The sequence below is a fragment of the Triticum urartu genome, chromosome 3 (genome assembly GCF_003073215.2).
Source record: "Triticum urartu cultivar G1812 chromosome 3, Tu2.1, whole genome shotgun sequence".
NCBI lineage: Eukaryota > Viridiplantae > Streptophyta > Magnoliopsida > Poales > Poaceae > Triticum > Triticum urartu.
Genome location: NC_053024.1, coordinates 47,402,637 through 47,409,296, shown reverse-complemented (window position 1 = coordinate 47,409,296; position 6,660 = coordinate 47,402,637). Strand labels below are relative to the sequence as shown.

Genomic DNA, 6,660 nt, shown 5'->3' with positions numbered 1-6,660 from the left:
AAAATATTTATAGCATTTATTTTCTCTAATTCAAAATACAATATTAATTAATTAAAAACTCTTTGTGTCCTCGAAAAATGTGCATCATTTAGGGTTTGGCTTCCACCTTTTTCCCTAAATCATGACATTTTTGGAAGGCATTTTTGGGTTCATTGAAATTTATTTTAGTTGAATCTATTTGAAAACCAAGTGCTAGGGTTTGAACATCCCCCATTTCAAATTCATGAAATTTAAATATGATGCAAACACCAACAACTAGCCTAGATCATACCAGAACTAGGGGTGTGACAGCTACAAACAATATAAAATTCATAGTAACTGAAGTCAAAAACTTTATTTACTCAAGAAACACTCGAGATTCATTTTCATTGTTTCTACAAATCTCATAATTTGTTTTATCCGAATTCAAAATTTAAGCGCAATTTAGTCATTATGTATTCATGATCCGGTCAAGATTTCGAAATCATTTCGAGAGAGATTTTCACTAGATTTCACAAACGCATGTTAATCATGATTCCTTGTATTTTAGAAACAATTCGAAAAATCTGAAATTTTAGATTGCACACACATTTTGGCTAAACTCCAGAGATCCATTCTAGAATGATTTTAGAGACAGTTTAGAGCATTTAATATTCATTTTAGATCAATTCAATTACGATTTAATTCATTTCCAATGCATTTCCATAATATTTTCTGATAGAATTTAAGAATAAACTATTTCATTCACATTTCATAATATTAGACACATTATGCATAAAGTTCAATGCCATTTAATACATGTATTAAACAGGATCCACATACATGCATCTCCACATACATCCCTCCTCACTATCGGAAACCGAAGAAAGTGTATTTGCTTTACATCCCTCCTCACTATCAGATACTACACACTACATTTCACATACAAAATTACAATTGCATTTGATTAATTATTGGTGTATATTTCTCACAAAAAATCATTGCACTAATATAAATTTTAAGATACGTGCCACCAAAGGTTGAAGCAAGAAAGACACACTAGGAAATTATCAATAAAATCAACAAATTTGGGTGATCTCAAATTTTTCTGCTAAGAAATACGGATCGACTTGCTTAACTCTCGTCCACATGAAGAAACAAAGATGAAACAAAACACAACGCCACACCCTACTTCATGCTGTAAAGTGCGGGAGAAACTAAATCTAGGGGAAAAGCCCATTCTACTTAGAGAACCACAGATCTATCTACAGCACCATCCTAACTAGAATATGTTGCTGCCATCGTCAGAAGGCTTTGAGACGCCTAATCTGGATGTTGTGACTGGGCCATCGAGGAGTGTCGCATCCTCCTAGGCCTATCCCGTCCCGCCTCTTGGCGCTGCCATGGAGGAGCACCACATCATCTTAGGCCCAACCCCTCCCGCCTCCTCATGTTATCGTCGAGGAGTGTTGCATCATCCTAGGCCTAACCCCTCCTGCTTCCTCGCTCTGCCACCTCACCTCACTGCGTGCTACCACACCCCCAATCGTGGAAAGCAGCATAGTGGGGAGTCGTAGAGGAACAAACCATCCCTTCCATTGTGTCCTCCGGCGCCACTACAAAACATCAATTTCAGTCTGTCATATCTTTACACCACAATCTCACACATGAATATTCACGAAGCAACCTACAGTGTATTTGTTTTGCATGCACATTAGATTTTTTTTCTCAAAATAGCTAGTACTGATAACCAACCTTCTAGTTAAGACAGTATAGGCCACCCTCCGGCCCAAATAGGTCAAAGCCAACATTGCATTGCCCAATTTAGCACAACACACTTCATTCAAGTTTCACCTATGAGTTAATAGGTCAACATTACACAATGTCTTCTTCAGGTGATAGTGTCAATGTGCAAGGAGGCTTGAGAGTGAGAGCAAGAGATAAAGTTCCAGGGGTGGTGCTTGTGGCTACCGGAAGTCTCTTTGCATCACTTGGTATCAATCTCGGGATTCCACCCAATGTCATGGGTATGAAAAATCCTAAATGAGGAAGGCGGAGGAGCATTATTTTAGGCGTGGAGTTATGAGTAGCACAAAATGACAGCTATATTTGTTGTTTACGAATTGATGTAGTCACACGACCAAAATCCCCAACAATATGAACAAATAGCGTGGATAGGGGATGACAAATAAATTTTAATTAACCAGGAGGAGAGGAGAGAGTGGTGGATTTCTGCACCCAGACTACCAAGTTTATGCAATACGCCTTTGTGCATTTTGCAACACTTGAACTCGTCTCTGGGGCCGTGAGGGAGTTACTGTTGAACCTAGCCCAAAGGTGTTATTTATGGGGTTAGACAAAACGACTCGTGTAGGCACACAAACACCCTCTCGCTCGAGATGGCCCACCATACCAAGGGATACATGAACACCCACCGTCTGCACAACTCATCTTATCACATTAGTATCGGACAAATAGCTCCTCCCTTGCATCACGAAACAAGATAGATAATATCCTAGACCCTCACACAAAGTCTCTTTTCCAAGGGGAGGAAGGGTCCAGAATCTAGTTGTTAGTTAGGGAGCCTTGCTAGAGACTCAATGTCCAAACACCCACACGTCTTCATTATCTTTACAGCAAAAATAAATGGGTATGAGACAAAACAGCCGACTCACCTAATGCCTAGCACCGCACCCCCTAGAACAATATATACCCACAGTCGGATAGACGCAGATCACATCTCTCCATACATCGCAACCATGCATGGTTTGTAGAACAAATCATCCCCCATCCTCAGCATTCATTCACAGCCTTGGCTTAGCTACATATATTTCTTAGATATCTTAGTCTAAACCATCCCATCCTCAACATTATTTCACAACCATGGCCTAGCTACAAATAATCTCGAGAGTTTTTGGTCCAAATCATCCCCCATATCCTCAGAAAAAATCAGAACCATGGCCTAGCTACTATCATGTCCATAAGTTTCTAGTTTTTAATTAGTATTGTTAATCTGTTGGAGAGTTTGCCGTGTTTGATCAAGGAGATCGAGGAGGACGGCCATGGAACTGGACATGTATAACATGGTGGTGCAGGCGGACGGCAGCGTCACATACCAGCTGACCGATCCAACAACGTGGGGCGCATGGGCACACGAGGGGCATCGGCTGTGGGCGTCCATGTCGGAGGACTTCTGGCTGTACGAGTACAAGGTGCGACGGTGCCCGCAGCCGTACAGTCATGACTGGACGGCATGCCCATACGCGCACAAGGGCGAGCGTGCCGCGCGCCGTGACCCGGCGCCGCTTCAACTACGGTCGCCAATCTCCTGCCGCGGAGTAATCGGCCAATGCGCACGCGCACGCGCAGCTCGGGCCTCACCGGCGCTGGTCACCCGGCCGCGACCTGCGCGCGCGGCTGCAGGTGCCGCTACGCGCGCGGCGTCTTCGGTTTGTGGCGGCCCCCGCCCCGGTTCCGCACGCGCACGTGCGAGGCAGGCACTCGCTGCCAACGCCGGATCTGCTTCTTCGCGCACTTCACCCGCGAGCTCAGGGGCGAGGACCCGGTCGCCGCGTTCGCTGCCGCCGCGGTGCCGCCTTCGCCCTTCGCCATGCCGCGGACGCCACCCCACATCCTCCAGCGCACTCCATCCACTCCTGTGACGCGTCCGCAGGTTGTTTCAACTCCACAGCTGTTCGATGACCTCACCCTGCAGGCCACTCCAAACAGGCTTCGCATGCTGAGCCTATACTCTGCCATCACCGGGGACGACGTTTTCTCCTCCCCGGTCGCCACCGCCTCCGCCGTCGCCACTGCTGCCACCACCATGTCGACCCTCAGGGCGCCCTTACCGGCAAACGAGGAGGACACTAAATCCGTCCACTACGCGGATGACGAAGACTCCCTGCTAAACGACTACCCGCACCGAGATCTTATCATGGACTTTATGCGCTAGGTATCCGAGGTATGACAATGAATTAATCTCTAGCCGTCCGGCCAGGTCGATCCTGGAGCTAGTGTCACCGCACGCGTGACGACTGCGGCAGCGCATGCATGCGTGCCTGCTGTGTCTGCGTGTGCATGATTCTTGTTACATATTTATAAGTTGCATGTCGTGTATGGGTGCCAAGTGGCGGTGGTCAGTCCTAAAAAACGTGTCTATATGTGTATAGCGTTCCTGGTCATAAATAAGTGTCGTCTCTATGGGGAGATATATATCTGATGGAGATGTACAATGCCATTGTTAATTATTATGTTGTTATATTGTTGTTTTATCAGTCGGGTAAATGTGTAATGTTTCCTTAAGCGCATATATATGGTTTTCTGAACTCAATGTCTCCTTGGTTCTTTTTTATTTTGTTTGATATAAGAGAGGTGTACTTTTTTATCTGCAGCAAGAATAGTATGATGTTCAAAACGTGATTCGTACATTCCGCTTTGTTTGGTAGTGCTACGGATATAAGGAGCATGTATATGTTTGACTGTTGTTATATAGTATTTCTATAGGAAAAAGGCCGACATGTCATAGTAACCACAATAAATAAAGACGAAAGAGGTTGGATTTGTTTGTTCGTGGAAATACAGCTCATAGCTCATTTTCTATGCGGTGAAATAAATTCTCCGACCCGGTCTGATAAATCATCAAGAATAAATAGGAAACCTTGGTTTCATGTAGCTGCAAGCCAAAACCATTAAATACCACCTCAAACGTGGAAACGCCTAGGCCGAGATTTCCATATGAATAATCGAGGCCAAACAAAATCTCTCTCATGCCATACCTAACGCGATAGATGAAAATTTGTAATATCAGTTGCCTATAGAAACCATGTCTCTCCAGATGCTAAATCTAGTACTCCTTCCGTCTCAAAATATAAAAACGTTTTTAACACTATCCTAGTGTCAAAAATGTTCTTATATTCTGAGACAGAGGAAATACCATTGAATTTCTTTGAAGTTCCGTGTCACCCCCAAATAGCAACATGCTCAATCCGTCTCTATTTGTCAACTGTAACCAAAGGATAGAGCTACCAATGTACTACTATTTGCCCTTTTAGTGACTATCCTATAACCAATTTCCTATTCTTCCCTCTAATGGCTGCCGTTACACCTTCCTACCATAACACGTATGTTGCCCATCCTTCTCCACTCTTTCACAACATCATCTCCGTAAGGCAACAGTGTTGTAGCAGGACGCACAAATGCAAAACCTTGAGAGGAGGGAACACCCTAGCGAGGCCAGGAGTCACGAGAAAAAGGCCCGGCCACGATCCTTCTCTTTTTAGATAAAAGGCCATAGCCCGACTTTATAGATAAAGCTACCAGGCAGAGTTAACATAGACCCAAAAGGCCAGCACGAGAACACAGAGTATCAACCCAGATAACACAGGGGGAAGTCTAAGTACATGGCTCCCAGGCCAGTACACGGCACGCTGGCCGGAGGAAGGAAAGATAACGAAGCAGAACAGCAACGCCTACGAGCCTGCTTGGACTGGAGAGATGGAGATAGCAGAATTTCGGATCTTGGCCAACATGGCGTCGAAAGCATCCCTGTCCTCCTCCTTAGTCAATAATCTGCACTGCTGCAGGAATATACAAGTCTTAAATAAGCAATCAGCAGGCTTAGCAGGGAAAACATGTTCGATAGTAAATTTATTCCTTGTCGTCCACAAGGACCAGCACATGGCAGCGAAGCCGACCCAAAACAGTCTCCTCTGGGCCCCAACCAAGGAGTTCGCCAAGATGCGCAAGTCAGCGAAGGAGGTCGGAGCCCAGGAAACATGCATCCAGGATCTGATGCAACACCAAAACAACTTAGCCAAAACACAGTTGAACAAAATATAAGGCGTGTCTTCTCTCATACCACAAAGCACACAACAATCAGAGCCCGGATCATTACGTTTGCGAATTTGGTCACCCGTAGGCAGACGCCCACGAGAGGCTTGCCAGAGGAAAACCTTAATCTTAGGAGGAATGTGAGCCCTCCAAATCCACTTAAATTTGGAGGTGATGGACCCAGCAATGAGCTTTCTATAAAGGGATTTAACCGAGAAACGAGCTGAGGGAGAGTGGGGCCAAACAACCGTGTCTTCCTCCTCCGAGAGCGAAGGGAAGAGGGCAGCAAGGCGATGCCAGTCTTCCAACTCTTCGGGAGAAAGAGAACGACGCAGATGCAGGTCCCAATTATTCGACGCAAGCTCAAAGATTGAGATCTCAGGGTCCGGGCAATAAGAAAAGAGAACATGAAAGGTAGAGGCCAGCGAGGAGGATCTGCACCACCAATCAAGCGAGAACCTGGTGGACTTACCATTGTGAACAACAAACTTGACAAGGCCTTGAAAAATAGGCTGGAGTTTAACAAGATCACGCCAGAACTAAGAAGCCCCCGAGGCGCGGGCAAACATAGGACTAGTAGAGGGAAAGTACTTTGCTTTGAGGATGCTGAACCAAAGGGGCTTGTCCTGGGTGATGTTCATTATCTTCCACCACCATTTGATGATCAGACATTTGTTCATAACAAGAGTGTTAATGATGCCCAGCCCCCCAAGGCTTTTAGGCTTACAAATGAGATCCCATTTGACCAAACGATACTTGCGCTTGTTATCAGTCGCGTTCCAATAAAAGGCCCCTCTATGTTTGTCAAAGCCAGCATGGGTGCCCATAGAGAGGAGGTAGAATCCCATCAAGAACATCGGGAGAGAAGAG

At 45.4% G+C, this 6,660-nt stretch overlaps 1 pseudogene; it reads left to right on the top strand.

Moving 5' to 3' along the window:
* The first annotated feature begins 2,673 nt into the window (after positions 1-2,673).
* On the top strand, positions 2,674-4,281 carry LOC125547891 (annotated as a pseudogene).
* The last annotated feature ends 2,379 nt before the right edge of the window (positions 4,282-6,660 follow it).